At 42.2% G+C, this 16,523-nt stretch overlaps 1 long non-coding RNA gene across 1 annotated transcript in view; it reads left to right on the top strand.

Moving 5' to 3' along the window:
* Positions 1-9,686, top strand: part of LOC309532195 — a 47,892-nt gene extending 38,206 nt beyond the window's left edge. The window contains exon 4 of the long non-coding RNA XR_014219638.1: positions 9,616-9,686. This is a non-coding gene — a long non-coding RNA (uncharacterized lncRNA). The remainder of the gene's footprint in view (positions 1-9,615) is intronic.
* The last annotated feature ends 6,837 nt before the right edge of the window (positions 9,687-16,523 follow it).

Raw genomic sequence — 16,523 nt, 5'->3', positions numbered from 1 at the left:
GATGACCAGGCTGCCTACATAGTTGCTGTTGCTGTCCTTTGCAGCAGATAAGCAAACAAACCCTTTATGGGAGGCTGAGGGGGAGGAGAAAAGAAGCTGCTAAAGGACGCAGGTAGCACTGTGGGTTATACCACAGAGCCTAGGGCTTGCCGATCAGAAGGTCGGCGGTTCAAATCCCCATGCCGGGGTGAGCTCCCGTTGCTCGGTCCCTGCTCCTGCCAACCTAGCAGTTTGAAAGCATGTCAAAGTGCAAGTAGATAAATAGGTACTGCTCCAGTGGGAAAGTAAACGGCATTTCCATGCACTGCTCTGGTTCGCCAGAAGCGGCTTAGACATGCTGGCCACATGACCTGAAGCTGTACACCAGCTCCCTTGGCCAATAAAGCCAGATGAGTGCCACAACCCCATAGTTGTCTGTGACTGGACAGGTCAGGACTAGACTGGTCAGGGGTCCCTTTAAAGGTCAGGCCCATCCCTGAGAAAACGTTGGAGATTTTTTCCTGCTCTTGGAGAAAATCGATGAAATGGTTCCCTCTGTTTTTCTGCCCACAAACAATGTGGTGACCACTCTTAGGCAGAGCTGTGTTTCAGACTATATGTGGGAAGGACACCACTTTTGAAAACACTTGTATATGTATTTTAAAATCCCTGTAAGTGGGAAATTGGTGCCACAAGGGCTGAGCTGAGCTAGAACTGTTATCCTGTTTTGTTTGTTTGTTTGTTTGTTTGTTTGTTTGTTTGTTATCTGAAGCAGTACAGTGCCTCTGAAAAATTCTGCTACCACTTTTTCTGCTGCACGTGGAGAACAATCAAGGCTTCTGATAGGAGGGACAGGGAAAAACAGCACAATGAGAGTTTTTGATCTAAAAATATGGGGACTTCTTGCTTTTACAACCATTAATTGCTGGTTTGCGCAATTGTTTTGACAAAGCTGTACAACTGGTAAGGGCTGTGACTAAGTGGCAGGTAGAGCAGTTCCCAGGTTCAAACCTTGGCATCTCCAGCTAGTGCTTGGAATGTCCCCCTTTCCAACTTTCCCCTGCTCTTCATCCATCACAATGATTGGCATTTCATTTCGCTAACATACACTGAATAACTAATGTTTGAAACCCAAACACAAAGTTTGTTATATAAATGGTGGGGCTGGCGGTGCGTGTGGTAAAAAAAGAGACATTCTAGGCAGTACTGCAAAGATATTACTATGCTCAACAACCATAGATACACACTTCCTCCTGACCAAATCATAGAAATTATGTTCCCTAGACCAGCAGTTTGTTTTGTTTTTGAAATTTCTATTGGTTTATCTGTCCATTTCTTTAGGAATTTACATACCATCTTTCACCATAAGGTCACAAGACGACGTACAACACATTAAAACACATCAATAGATATTCTAAAAGCTATTAAAACAGAAATACAAGACAAGCACGGCATAAACTAAGAAAGAAAGCATAAAATTTCTATATCACTATACACAAGGTGGTTTACAAGCTGAAGAAACAACAATTTTTGCTGTGAATTGCAGAGGAAAATCAATAATGGTAGTTAAGCTTCCTTTGTCTACCATTAGTGAAAGACCCATGATAATCTTGCAAGGAACAACATGGTTCCATGGCACATGACTGGGAAAACCTTTTGTTGTTGGACTACAACTCCCACCATCCCTGACAACTGATTGGTCTTGCTACTTAGGGATGATGGGAGTTGTAGTTCAACAACAGCTGGGGACCCAAGTTTGAGAAACACTAGATTCATGGAAAAAGTGTATTCTATTAGATTGATCAAGATGCGGTTGCACTTGCTTTGCTGGAGTTAACCAGAGCAGGTGAGAAGAGAATGATACACGGTAATGGGCCCTTTCTACTTTGTTCTCTGTGAGTGCCAAAGGAAAGATTGACAAGCAAGTATGGAGGAGAGAGGCATGAGGGAGTTGCTGAGGCAAGATAAAGTGGAAAAGAAATACAGGCAATTCTGGTAAGAGACAGGGAGGGGAATGGAGAAAGCAAGGATAGGAGACTATCATATAGGATGACAAGAGAGATGGATAGCAGAATGGAACCAGGAAAGAAAACAGTATAGAATGACTCACCCCCCAAGCAGAGCATTAAGTCCCTACTCTTTTTCACGTTGTCAGTACTTCTACCGTCACATTCTCATGAACAAGTTACAGTGGCTCCTAATGAGTTTTACAGCTGCAAGGTTCACATCATTCAACAACAACACAGAATAAAGCACAGTGTGGTTTTTAAGGGAGGCGGAGGGAAGCAAATGCACTGAATTAATGAAGCAGCTCAGCTTTAACTTGGTTTCTTTCCTCCTTATTTTGCAAGCACGGGGCATTTTAGAAAGTTAAGCACACTTGGGCTTCCTTGATCTCAGCAGAAAAGTAAAGCATGTGCTTAACAGTCATTAAATCTGGCGGCTGATCCATCCTTATCTTCGGCTGAGTTCTGCCCCATAGCAGTAAATGCAAAGGACGTTGTCCTTTTCAAGCCATGTGAATGGATTTCTGTGCTTCATACATTGTGTCTATATGGGACTTCGATGCATCCTTATTCAATGATGAATGCCATGGTAACTCTAGAACTAGGGTCACCCAAAAGAGTCAAGACAGACAATAGAAAGTATTTTTTCACATGAAGCCTAATTAACTAATGGCATTTCCTGTTGGCACTGTACACTATGTGGCAATGGCCATCAATTTAGATGCTTTCAAAATGAGAATAATCAAATTAATGGAGGAGAGGCCTTTCTGTGGCTATTAGCCAGAAAAACTAAGTGAAACACCATTATTCAGAGGCAGTACACCACTGGTGGGGGCATAAGCTGGGAAGGGATATTATTATGTGGCTTAGGGCCTCGTATTTCTGGAACCTCCTCTCCTGGTATGCCGCGCAGAGGACCTTAAGGTCCATGAATAATCATAGTTTAGAGGTCCCGGGCCCTAAGGAGGTTAGATCCTTCACCAGGGCCAGGGCCTTCTCAGTGATGGCTCCGACCTGGTGGAATGCTCTGTCCCATGAGACCAGGGCCCTTCCTTCCGCAGGGCCTGTAAGACAGAACTATTCTACCTAGCTTTCAATTTGAACTTAGCCTGATCTTTTATTCCCCTTCCTTCCCTCCCTCTCCCCTTTTCATGAAGATTACCCACTCTGGGATCCCACAGCTAATTCTCCCCTGGTCTCCTCGCTGGCCCAAATAGGACTAATTTAGCTAGCTAGCCCTGGTGATCAGCTAATGTTTATTGGATGGATTTTCCCCCTAAATTGATTTTTTATTTTATTGTTATTCATGTTTTATACGGTATTTTATGCTGTTTTTTGTAGCATCAATTAAGTGTTTTAAATTTGTCGTTAGCCACCCTGAGCCCGGTTTTCTGAACTAGGGAGGGCGGGGTATAAATAAAAAATTATTATTATTACAATTTCTATACTGCCATTCATTTGAAGAATACAAGGTGGTTTGCAATATAAAAACACAAAACTGCATACAGTGGTACCTCTGGTTACGTACTTAATTCGTTCCGGAGGTCCGTTCTTAACCTGAAACTGTTCTTAACCTGAAGCACCACTTTAGCTAATGGGGTCTCCTGCTGCTGCCGTGCAGCCGCCACGCGATTTCTGTTCTCATCCTGAAGCAAAGTTCTTAACCCGAGGTATTATTTATGGGCTAGTGGAGTCTGTAACCTGAAGTATATATAACCTGAAGCATATGTAACCCAAGGTACCACTGTACTTCAATAACAAACAAAACAATATTGTTTATTTCCTTCATATCCTGCTATGGGCATCCTGAAAACCTCTGGGTTAACCACTGTGGGAAAAGAATGCAGTACTAAATGGAAATTTGCTCTGATCCAGGAAGGTTCTTCTATCCTTTTTCTTATTTTTTAATGACTGATCCTAATTACATTGATCACAGCTAAGGGTGTCAGGTGCAGAAGAAAAACAGGGTTGATCCACCTTTAAGAAGTTAGGAAAAGAGGGGATTTGAACAGGTATAGCTTGTAACTGGGACACGGGTGGCACTGTGGGTTAAACCACAGAGCCTAGGACTTGCCGATCAGAAGGTTGGCGGTTCGAATCCCCGCGATGGGTGAGCGCCCGTTGCTCGGTCCCTGCTCCTGCCAACATAGCAGTTCGAAAGCACATCAAAGTGCAAGTAGATAAATAGGTACCACTCTGGCAGGAAGGTAAACGGCATTTCCGTGTTCTGCTCTGGTTCGCCAGAAGTGGCTTAGTCATACTGGCCACATGACCTGGAAGCTGTACGCCGGCTCCCTCGGCCCTCGGCCAATAAAGCGAGATGAGCACCGCAACCCCAGAGTCGTCCGCAACTGGACCTAATGGTCAGGGGTCCCTTTACCTTTACCTAGCTTGTAACTCCATCTTCTATACAACCATCAAAGGTTCAGGAACCCTGTTCTCTTTTGGATCTGGCTGTTCCACATGTCTTAGATCGTGGTATTTATTTTCAGGTGGACCTCACAAAGTGGTTTGCATATGATTATGACAACAATAAGCATTGGGGGCACAGGGAGAGGTTATAAGAACATGACAAAGACAACCGTTTGTTTAGAGGCTGTGGTAACTGCTTCTTCTCTACTCCCAGCAAGGTTAGATGGTTCTGTAGGTGATGACATTTTGAAAAGGGCCATCACTGGGAGCTGGTTTGTTGGAAGTAAGAGCCGTTGGGTTTCGTGGGAGTTGTTTCCTGGTAAGTACACTCCAGCGTGTGGCCTAATGCTACAATTCCATTTCCTTTATTGGTAACAAACCTCACTGTACTCAGTGGAACTTCCACATGTGTAAAACACAGATAGGATCAGGCTGCATATTTGACTAAATTCAGGACAACTCAAGAACACTTAACTAAAGGCTAAAGATGGCCTGAAGTCAAGATGTATAAAGAGGTTCTTTCTGTGTCTGATACTAAACAGCTGGTCCTGACAAGTACCCGAATGGAGCCCTGCATATGCCACTAGATACTCTGAAGAAAGGGTGGTACATTTCAAAGCATCACATAATAGTATGCTTTTCTCAAAATACGATCAATGTATGGAAGTTTTGATGGACTGGTTTCTTTGTAAAGCATTACTCGGATCACTGTGTAAATTTGATTTTAATATTCTTAGCTGCGGAAGGACCTCCAGCCACGTATGAACCTAAGATACTGAAAGCCAATTAAAATATGATCCATGCATATTGTCTAACACTCAGAAGAGAGAGAGAGGTGTGGGGGGGGGATGAAGGACTTGTGAATGGGATGCATACTTTGAGCATGGGTATATCCAGATGCACATATCAGTTGGGACATGCTGTAATTTTTTCCTGCCTGTTGATGCACTATTGACAGATACCCTGGCAAAAATGATCAGATCCTGATTTGTTCAGAAAGATTGCACTAACAAGAACTGTTGAACACCCGGAAGCTTAGCATTCAGCAGCTGAAGGTTAATTTGAGACAACCACCCTTCTCGGTTGCTGTTTGTCAGCATTGATGTGTCTTCCTCTATATGTGGAGACCCAGGGCAAGTGCCCTTAAATGCTCCCCCCGCCCCACAGGTTCTGTTCCTTAAGTACTGCCAGTGACAGTGAGCAGCAAGCAATGGCATGAGGTTTTCTGCCAACTGTGTTTCCCTGATAAATGTGTTTGTAGACTGAGAATGATGTAGATGGTACGGAGAGTACCCTGGCTGCAAGGCGAAATTCTTCAGCATTTATGGGACAAAAAACAAAACAGTGGCATTTTAGGCATAGGGAAAGCTTTCAAAGAGAAAAGGCAACTTTCTCCCATAGCAGGTAACACTAGTGACTCTGACTTCTAAAAGTTGACTTTATTATCACTTTGCATCTGTGCTTGTTGGACAAAGGCAACCCGGGCATGTATAAGTTATCCAATAATCCATTTGTTGTTTTTAGAGTTGTTGGAGAAGTTTTAGGAGCTGCATAGTGGGAGGGGCAATAGAACATTGTCTTTAGTTATGAATAGAGACCTAACTTTATGCTGAAAGAAACCCACACTATACCAGTACATTTGTATTTAAAATCGATCATCTTGAAGAATACAGAAGATAGTGGTCTCAAGAGATTATTTTAGTTCTTTGGTGATCCAGTAGTAATGATCTCATCTCTGCTCTGATATCCCTGTACATTCCCAACCATGACCTTCCCTCTGCTCCCTCAAAAGACTCCACTCTTTATCCCTTTCTGCACTATATACTTGGAGCTGCTTACCAGAATACCTGTGTGATACCACCTTACTTCCTTTAAATTCCTCCTTAAGACCTACCTTTTCTGTGAGGTCTTTGGGTCAGGCCCCTAATTCCCATGCCCTACTGCAACTAAGCCTGTAACATAGGCTAATCACAGGTATATGAAACATTCACATATCGCTCCTGCCTCCACTTCTCTCCCAGCCCTCTGCTGTTTCCCCTGTGTCAAACTTCGATTGTAAGCTCTCCATGATGTGCACCTGCCTTTTATATTCTATAAAGTGCTACGCACAGGCTACCTAAGACTAGCTTTCAAAGGATAGATTTTGTCATTTCCATTTTGCTTGAAGGGCAATCTGAAAACTTACATACCAAATAAGTTGTTTTGATTATCACATCATTTTCCTTGGTGGAAACCCACAATTTTGTTGAAGATAGGGGTTTGTAGCTTTTCTCCTTGCGAATACAGAAATGGTCTTTCCATGTCTTCCAATTTACATTCCAATATATTAAGCTTCCTGAGACAATTCTAGCCCTATGACCACCATTCTGCAATTGTCTTTAGCAGTCTAGGGTCAGTTCTGAACAGCTAGTATATTGAACATTTGTCTCTGCTTATTTGCACAAAGTTTGTGGGGCAGAGAGGCAAGGTCAGTTATTTATTGAGCATTCATTCTGATGTACAGTACTTGCAGGGAGATTACACAATGTCGTATCAAGCAGTCATTATCCTACACTTCCCAGTGCCTTTTCCTGTCACTCTCATTATTGCAAAAAGTCGGGTTTTGAGTAGAAGCTGGTTTGTTGTGCAAGAGCACCAAATCAACTTTAATTACACAAGCTGAATTTACCAGTATGTGATTGAATCCTACCCCAAAATGACAAGCATCTGGTAGTGCCCTAGGTCAGAAGATGCATATTTCCCAAGTTATTGGAATAGTATGGGAAGTGACAGTCTTTTCTGATAACAAAAAGAACCAGAAAATGCTGCATTTCTGTCTTGAGAGCCGAAATAGCCTTCTCATTTCTTCTGCCACCCTTGAGTTGCAACAATATTTGGCCACAGCCAAAAACGGAAAACAAGGCCACTTTTTTCATATCCCGACTGCCCTCCCCATTTTGACTGCCATTCTCTTTGCATTTGCCATATTCTGGTGCTATAAACAGTACATCAAAGAGCTGTGTTCTAAGCCTGAAGCATTAGCTTTCACTTGTTAGAGGACGAGTTGTCACAGAGACCTTCTGACCATGCAAATCATGTCACATGGCCTCATCCCTGAACTTGCCAGAAGGAATGACATATGGTACCCTACAAGTTCCTAATGGAGCAATCTTACTGAGATGGCAAACGCCTGTGGTAAGATCCTTAAATTAACCCTTGGATGTATAAAAGGAGGCAATTAGGTCTTCAAAGACCAGGTTACATATCAAACTAAAGGATATGGATGTCCTATTTATGGCCCTAGCTGAAATTTAATACACACAGTTGAGAAGATCCAAGATACAGAATTAGAATCTCTCACTGGTTTTGAGGTAAACATCAAGGATGAAGAGTGGAACATTTCCAGAACAGAGGTTCATATGCATCCAAAGGTTTTGTTAAAGGGAACACACACAGTTACATAGTATTTATTGGGAACCCCATGGTTTCAACTAGAAAACCTCACAGGCTGAGACCTAGCCTAGTAAGTTATTGTTTATGCTGAGCCATCAAAGTCTTAAGGCACCGAAGGGACTAGGTGTGTGAAGCTTCAGACCCTCTGGTTGGAAATATAACATCTCTGGATTGACCAGCCCAGTATAAATACTAGTAGCCTAGTTGTTTTCCCATGCCAAGTTAATAAAGCAGTACCAGCCTGCAGATCAGACCCCATTCAGTTAATTGAGTTCAAGCACCTGGGTTGGACAACTCACCATTCAAGCCTAGATTTGAATACTGTTTCTTATAGCCCTAACGTGACCCTGATAATATGTAAGGTACAACTATCTGAAAATACAGATTTGTGAAGGTTGAGGGAGAAGGAATGGCATATCTATATTATAAATTGAAATTTAATAAAATAAATAAATAAAACAAAGCCAGAGGGTTTTTTTATATATATAAAAATTGTATGTAAACTTTCTGAATTTTGGCTTCAAATCTATTTGAAGCCCTAAACATTTTCACTTAGAAGTAAGTCCCACTGAATTCAGTGAGACCTAATTTCTAGCAGAAATATGCTAGGGATTGCAGGTTTATGGCCTGATCCTAAACATACTTGGAAGTAAGCCCTATTGAATTCAACAAGACTTTCTCCCGAGTAATTCTGCATTGGACTGTAGCCAGATTAATAAATGATCTGATAACACAGCCGTTCCTTCCGAGTCTGAAGTGGTTAAGTTTGTGTGTGTTGCTGAGCATCTCAGTACAGTACTTAGGAAATTCAGGTCACCATATACTGAGTCTTAAAAACAGATCAAGGAGGCTAAAGATAGGTTCCTATTTCTGACAGTGTTGGTTCCTCTTATCAGGTACATGGCTAAGAAAAGGTGAATATGATACATGGTGGATTTGAAGCAAAGCTCCTTACTTAGTTGCAATAGTGTGCCATTGCATTGGCCGTGGCACATGAATCTGATGCAGTTTTCTAAATGTTCTAGGAAGCTACCTTATACTGAGTCGGATCCATGGTCTGCCTAGCTCCATATTGTCTATACTGGTTGGCACTGTATAACTTTATCTGCTAAGAGATTGTTGTAATTAAGCGGTATATAAATTGTCAAAATAAATAAATAATGTAGAGGAGAACTAGCAACACTTGATGGAGCAGATTTATTACTGAGGGTTGGCGTATGTGTAGTAGATGCAGCTGTCAGAAATTAGTCTTCTCTATTAAAGAGCATAATATTTTCAGGTAGGTACTCACCCCACAACTGCAACTGCATTCTACATTTATGGTGACTGAGGGTGAGACAGGGGTAGGGTTTAAGGGAAGTGATGTGGTAGTTGAATATGTGTAAACATTAGTGATTGGATTGGGTTGTCTTATTACATGGAGAACGTTGTTGCCTGACATTCCCATGGTGGCTACTGTATTTAGAAGAGTGCTCCGAAACCTAAATTGTTGTGTCTGCCACATGGAATTTCCCCTGCGTGGGTAATTGCCCCTTTCTGCAGCAATCCAGCCCTTCAGCAAGGAATCACATTTAGAAATTCTGTCAAATTTGCTCTGCCTGCTTTCAGTCAAGCGGATGTTGAGATTAAATTTGAAGGCAATTGTCTGTCTTTGATCCGAGACCAGATGTCTTTTCCTCGCTACACTTCTGGGCTGAATTCCTTTCAAAAGCTGTTTTCTAACATGCACAAGTCTTGGGTTTCATTATTATTAATGTACCTTTCCCCTCCTGCCTTCACTTTATAGAGATTACAGTTCAACATGCCAAGACTTCGGGAAGCTAGAGACATCCACCAGCGATGCAACTGTCCTGCAGGTAGGAACTCCATATTGTGATGGTGGTTATGACTGCTTTTATATACAGTAGATATAGAGTATCATTTGAGTCTTTATGGGTAGGGAAGGAGTGGGCAACTTTGATCAAAAGCGAAAGGCAAGCCCTTGAGTTCATTGAAGGTTGTGTAAAAACCAGCATTGTTTTGGAATATTTGTTTGTTCTCTGATTATTTTCTGTTTGTCTCCTTTGATCTTTGATTACTCTATTTGTTTTAAAATATTTATCCCCTATTCCTCAACTAACAATTAAAACCAACACTCTGGTAGTGTTCATGCTTGCAGTGTTCAGGGGCGTAGCTAGCTGCTCTGGCACCCAGGGCCACATGGGGACACTGTGATCCATGCACCGGGGCGCCGCAGCGATCTGCCTGGGGGGCGGAGCGGCGAGCTGCCCACAGAGTCCAACACAAGCCCCATGCTGCCGATTCAGGCAGTGTGGGGCCGTGAGCCACCGCGTCAGTCCCAGGAGAGATGTGTGGCTCGGGTTCACTGCATGCCAGGCCCCGCGGTAAGTGGCACCCCCCGCGGTGTGCCATTTTGTCACCCCCCCTCAAGGATGACACCCGGGGCAAACTGCACCCCCCACCCTACACCCCTGGCAGTGTTCTCCTCTCTTCAAACCCTACCTCTGTTAATGCCACAGACTGATGTACCGTGATGTCATAATCTCTTGGGAAGGCAAATATGTCACAGCCATTCTAATTTGCATTGATTTAGCTACTCTGATGACAAATTAAAACTGGGTAGTAATAGGCCAAGGCATCTGAATGTTTAGAGGATCTGAGGACTTACAAACTTTGAATTCTAAGGTCAACAATCAACATGTGTTTAATTATATTATTTAAGGGATAGAGGGGAAATTTATTTGGTCCACATTTTAAAGCAAACTGGCTTAATTCACAGATCTGGATTTCTATAGGGATTGGACCTTCGTTAGCAATTGAGTTGTGTATTTCTCTGGATTTTGTGACGCACTTTCAGTTCAAACATGCGCATTTTAGAGGGGAATCCATAAAAATTGCACAAAATGCATATTTATGAGGAAAGCACATACAAAAATGTGTGCTATTTTGATGTAAAGTTTTCCTATGGTTTAAAAAAACACTTCACGGAAAATAGGACGGAATGAATTTAAGATTGAATGTATGCAAAACTGAGTGTTCACCTAGGTAGTTCGTTCATCCCTATTTTATATAAACATTTCCTGCAAACCATGTTTGTTCAGAATGCTTGAGTACTTCCAGGTATTTTTTTAAAAAAATAATAATTAATTAAATAATAAAAACGAAACACACTGGTAGAAATATCTAGACATATGTCAAATATATAAGTGCTTGAAAAGGCAAACCAACCTGTGCTTGAATGGCATTTTAGATTGGCCATCTTGATCGGGGTTTGCATTGGACCCGTACACCACCTCTAACACTCCCTGCCACTTTCCCTTCTCCAATGAAAAAACAACAACATTCCTTTGGGGAAAGGGAGGAGAGAATGGTTTCATCTACACAGGAGAGTCTCTCCTCATCAGCAAATGACACATGGGATGTCTTTTCCTACTGGGCATCATGGGGTTTGACTGTATATTCCCTCTTATTGGATACAAATGATGTGTGTGGGTTCATTTTCTCCCAGAAATTGTTACGCTTAAAATCAACCCCTATGATCTCCAACTGGAAAAAGTGTTCCACATGTCAGTCCCTCTGCTGTCAACTATCCATCCATCTTCCCTAAGCCAAGGCTTTTCCTTGGGAAAGGAGGAGAAGTAGCAGTGAAGGGGATTGGCTGTAGCAGTGGTTTTGAATGTTCTTATTGACATCCCAAAAGCCCTTTGATGAGAATGAACATTTGAAAAATCTTCATTTCTCAAGGAAATCAGGAGGGGGAGAGCAAGTCTCCTCTGTAGAGACTTGCTCATGAAATGTTTTAATAAAACATATTTTAATGAGTGAGACTGCTAGCTCAGGACATTGAGGCTGCTTTGAATCAAAGTAATGTATACCTTTGGAATGTAAGCACAATTTTAGAAGGATTCAGTATGTTAAGGCAATGATTTAGAATGACATCCTTTGGCTACTCCTGCTTTTGATAATAATGATGATGATGTCAGGGCTGCAAGGTGATCAATGCCAGCAATATAAAATGTGGCTGTTAAAGCCAACATATTTTGTATTAATGTGTTTTTTCAAATTTATACCACTGGACACAGCTGTAGAAAAGCTATGAACACTGCTGTCCTATTCAAAATGTAACATCATGCATTTTTCTAATTTCTAATAGTGCAATCCTACACATGTCTTACTCAGAAGTAATTCACTGGGCTGGTGGGAATTATGAATGGCCATGCAGAACTTTTGATAATCTCACACATGTGGTAAATGTGGAAAGAAGTGGAATTATACTAGTGAATTTCTGCAGTTGTCAGAGTACAGTTGTCATCAAAATTTTGCCTAAAGCAAAATTCAAAGCAGTTTTGATGGTGCTTTCTCAAGTGAAACATCTGAGGAATTTGAAGCCAGAAGAGTTTCAATGATACGAGCAACATTTGTTAAGTTAATTTTACACATGCCTATGTAACAATGAGTCAGCAAATAAGTGTGTGTGTGTGTGTGTGTGTGTGTGTGTTTCAGTGTGTACATGTACATGTACAAGACTGAGTATAGCAGGGGTGGGGAATTGATGACTCATAGTTCCAATCCAGCTTGTCTGTTCTGTGGACAACAATCCCACTAGTACCATATAGTGGCAAAACCACTGAATGAAGTGTCTCTTTCGTCCTGTAGCTGCTGCCATTGAAAATAGATCAGAGCACTCCAAAAACAGGGAACAGCACTCTCCTCTGCTCTGACGTTTCCTGAATGCACCTTTGGGAAACAGAGCAGGTAGGAGTGCCGTTTCTTGTTCCCAGAATACTTTGATCTGTATTTGATTGAAACATGACATTGGACAGGAAGGGTGCCTTGTTCAGCAGCACCAATGGTGGACTGGGTTGGGGGCAGACAGGTAACATTGTAATACTGAGCTGGGCAATTTAAACCCCTCCACATAATCCAGAACCACAGCAAAAACGGACATTGCATCCACTCTCTTCTGTTAATAGTGGATAGCATGATATTCCTCTTCATCACAGTGCTGGGTTAGGTAGAGACATCTACATCAAGCCCAGCACCAATGGGGAGGAAAGTACTCGCCCTTTTCTATGGATCTAAAGGATCCACTGAAAAGTTGGTGGTGCTTTATGCATGTCTATGTGGATCAAACTCTCCAACACTCCTCAGATGAAAATAGGAACATTCTATTCTAAATCAGTGTGTGTCCCCCACCCTGTCCTCCCTATATATGCACACTGCTGATGAAATATGGGGAAAGGATGGGGCTGGCTGAGCAGGGGTATGTAACAATACTATACCGGCAAATGTCTTTGTTATATGCAGGACCGTTAGATGCTATATAGTGAAACTGTGAGGCTTCCATCATCCCATCTTGGGCGTCAGAGGAGGCACCTGCACCAGATGTTTGCAAGGCGGCTCTTCCACGACAGCAAAGTAGTCTCTATGATCAGTGGCTATGGTTGCTGAAGGGTCCTTTTATGACTGCATGAGCCAGGCCCATGCTGCCACCATTAACCCTGCCCATGGCTCCTGCTGCACCACAATGAGGGGCCAGGTTGCCTCCTCTTTCCCCTGCCCCCACCCTTCCCTGCCCCTGCTCCCTTTCCCCGCTTGCAGAATTTGGACCTCTGTATGTCATAGTAAAAAGCCATGATGGCTGTAGGGTTTTCATGGCAGTCCTGGCATTTTCAGAACAGTTGAAAACTATGGTGTATGTGTGTGATTGCTGATGTTTGTGTAGGGGTCAGAAACATTTGCGGAGAACTGGCATGCATCCCCCAGAGGGGTCCCTGGAGGACAAAGAGGCCATTGAGCCAAAAAAGGTTATCCATGTATGTTTTATACGGATGCATATAAGCATTTTTTTATGTATTTATTTACTTTCAGATCCGGATTGGCCCATCAGTATAGTGACAGTCCTAACTTAATCTTGTACCAAATATTTCCTTTAAATATTTGAAACCCGCCTTTTAGAACAATGTCCCCTCGCAGCGGCTTCCAACAAGAGCAATACAATAAAAAATTTAAAATATTAATTCAAAACTAAAAACCAGGCAAACACTAGTAGTGTAAAACAAACATCAAGAAAGGCTGGACAAAACAATAAATAAATACTTAGTGCCTGCTTAAAAGTAACAAAAAAATGGAACCTCGTTGAGATTCCTGCAACTCTTCCTTTCTCTAACCAAATAGCACCCCTGTTGCAGCTGCACTGGCACCTCCATATGCCCTAAGAGTCCCCCCCCCCCAATTCTACATTCATGACAATTTTCTTAAAGTGCTGCAATATCTCACCAATACAACTGATACACCTGAGAGAACACACGTGTGGTGTGTGGACTTTAAAACTGCAAACACCACACACGGAGGTTGAGACATCTGATTGCGTAATTGCTCTGGAAGATGTGTATGAAACAAACGCTTTAAAACATAAACAGTGTGAGCAAGAGCAGACAGCAAGAGTGATGTAGTGCTGTCTGTCTGCATACCAGCAGGTCAGAGAAAGCATGACTTTCATAATGCCTCGAGGTCCACAAGCAAACTGGAGCATTTTGTGAAATTATATCCCTCAATGTCTGTCATTGTCTTCTTTTGCACTGGCCATTATCAAAAGGAGGGATCTAGTCAGCTGCTGAAATACTCTTGGGACACCTCTCAACTTAAGAGTAGCTATTTATGCCACATTTCTCAATGAGAAATGGGTCTTTATTTTACTGGGTAGCTGAATCATATGCTTCCACTTAGTGTTGAGCGAAGATGGGGGGGGGGCGTTTCAAGAAAACTTTGCTCTCTGTGACATGCCCCACTCCCAATATTTCAGCAATCATTCTGTGTTGTTCCTACTCTCCTCTGGAGAGGTAGCCTTGTTTCGAATGAATGGATGAGTAACTACATAACCAAGGAATAATTGGGTAACATGCATACATGAATCTGTGACTTCCTTTCTTGCCTCTAGGCACCTGTTGTATCATAACCAAAGATTCCATGGACACGGATGCCATCTGCAAAATTCCCACTCTCATCCATTTCAGTCACTCTACTGAATTCAATGGGTGGAATGTGGAATTGGAGTAGTGGTTTGGCAGGCGGGGCTCTGGTTGACTTTGAACAATGCAAGTGTGCTTTCTCACTGTGAATATTAAACCAGAAGAAGACCTTGGAAAACACTACACTCTTGACACACACACCCCAATGCCTGATATGCTTATGGCCTAGATGGATTCTTGATCCTAGACATTGTGGTCCTTGTGGGCAGACGTGAAGCTTTCTCAAATTTTAGGAGAGTCAGCATGATGTTTTCAAGGTTCTCTTCTAAAGCCAGCCCCTTATGGTGCCTATAAACAAGGAGACCTCATGTTCCTTCTTGAAAATAAATGTTTACCATAAGTGACATTGCACCATATTTCCCACAGATTCTTCCCCGATTTCCGAGTTCTGCCTAGTGTGCAGAAAGGAAAAGAGAACACAAGTTCATCTGCAGACTTTTTGAAAGCAGCAGGGAAATTGTAAATGGTCCAAACTGTAAAATTTGTACTTTTAGTTTAACAGAAGACTGAGTAAAGTGAAGCTGTAAGGAGGATACATAAGTGTGTGTGTGTCTTGGTTATCTTAGCACTAAAGATAAGAACAATATAGACAGAAGTAAAAACACAGTGTTTTAATGTTATTTATAGACACGATAAGGAAATCTATGTTTCCTTAGGCTCAGGAAACCGACACTACTAATCTGTCATGCTTTGGGATAGGTGTGGCACCCGCTGTGAGTTGAGTTTTTCTCTAGGGTCACCAAAGGTTTAAAGATCACCATAAGACTGTACAGGAAGTCTCCGAGCTGTGTCCGTGATTGTTAGCTGCTGTGGTCTTGGCTGTTGGTGCCTAGCATCTTTGGATCTGATAAATGTTATTGTGAACTTTGTCAAAGCCTGTACTTCACCCAATTTTTAGAACAAGAGTTGCTGCATGTTGTGTGACATGCTGACCCCATTCCCAAAATAATATTTTCAAGGTACTCTTAATACAACAAGTTTCTGGTTAAATGAGATAATTCCATGACTCCTTAAAGGCTAACACATTATGGGAGCATAAGCTTTCATGGGCAGCCTACCCACTTTATCGGCTAAGGAGCTGAACTGTTTTTGGATTTCAATTGCTTATGCAATTGTCTAAAATTCATGATTGCATTTTCATTTAAGAAAAAATCCCCCAACTTTTAACCACTGAAAAAACATTTTAAAGAAAGAAGGAACTGAACACACATCTGCAAAAGCATCTCATTAATTAAGCATTAGAATATCAACATATGTTGTTATAGGCTTGGGTCTCATAAGTCACCTTTGAAGGGAGAATCCTTAGAAGTTTTAGAATGAAGTGCAAGGGATTAAGAAATAGCCAGCACAAAGTTGGCCATGGAGGTATTGTTCCACTCCATATCTAGAAGAAACCTGTTTTCTAGCTGTAGGCATAATTGTCTACTGTCCCGCTTTGAGCGGGACACCCCAGAATTACAGAAGTCATTTCAGCTTTTGACTGGATCCTGAGATGTCCTGTTTTGGCTCCCACAGGACAGCAGCCCCCAAAGGTACCCATTTTGAGGACCGTACTCTCCCAGGAGCCAGGTGACACCTGTGGGAGCAGGATCCCAAAAGACGCATGTCCTGATCGATGTTGGAGGGTATGGCTACAGGAAAAGCTATAAATTTAATCTGTAGT

Source organism: Podarcis vaucheri, assembly GCF_965113315.1.
Source record: "Podarcis vaucheri genome assembly, chromosome: 5".
Lineage (NCBI taxonomy): Eukaryota > Metazoa > Chordata > Lepidosauria > Squamata > Lacertidae > Podarcis > Podarcis vaucheri.
The sequence above is the reverse complement of the archived record's forward strand: the minus strand, read 5'-3'. Positions and strand labels throughout refer to the sequence as shown.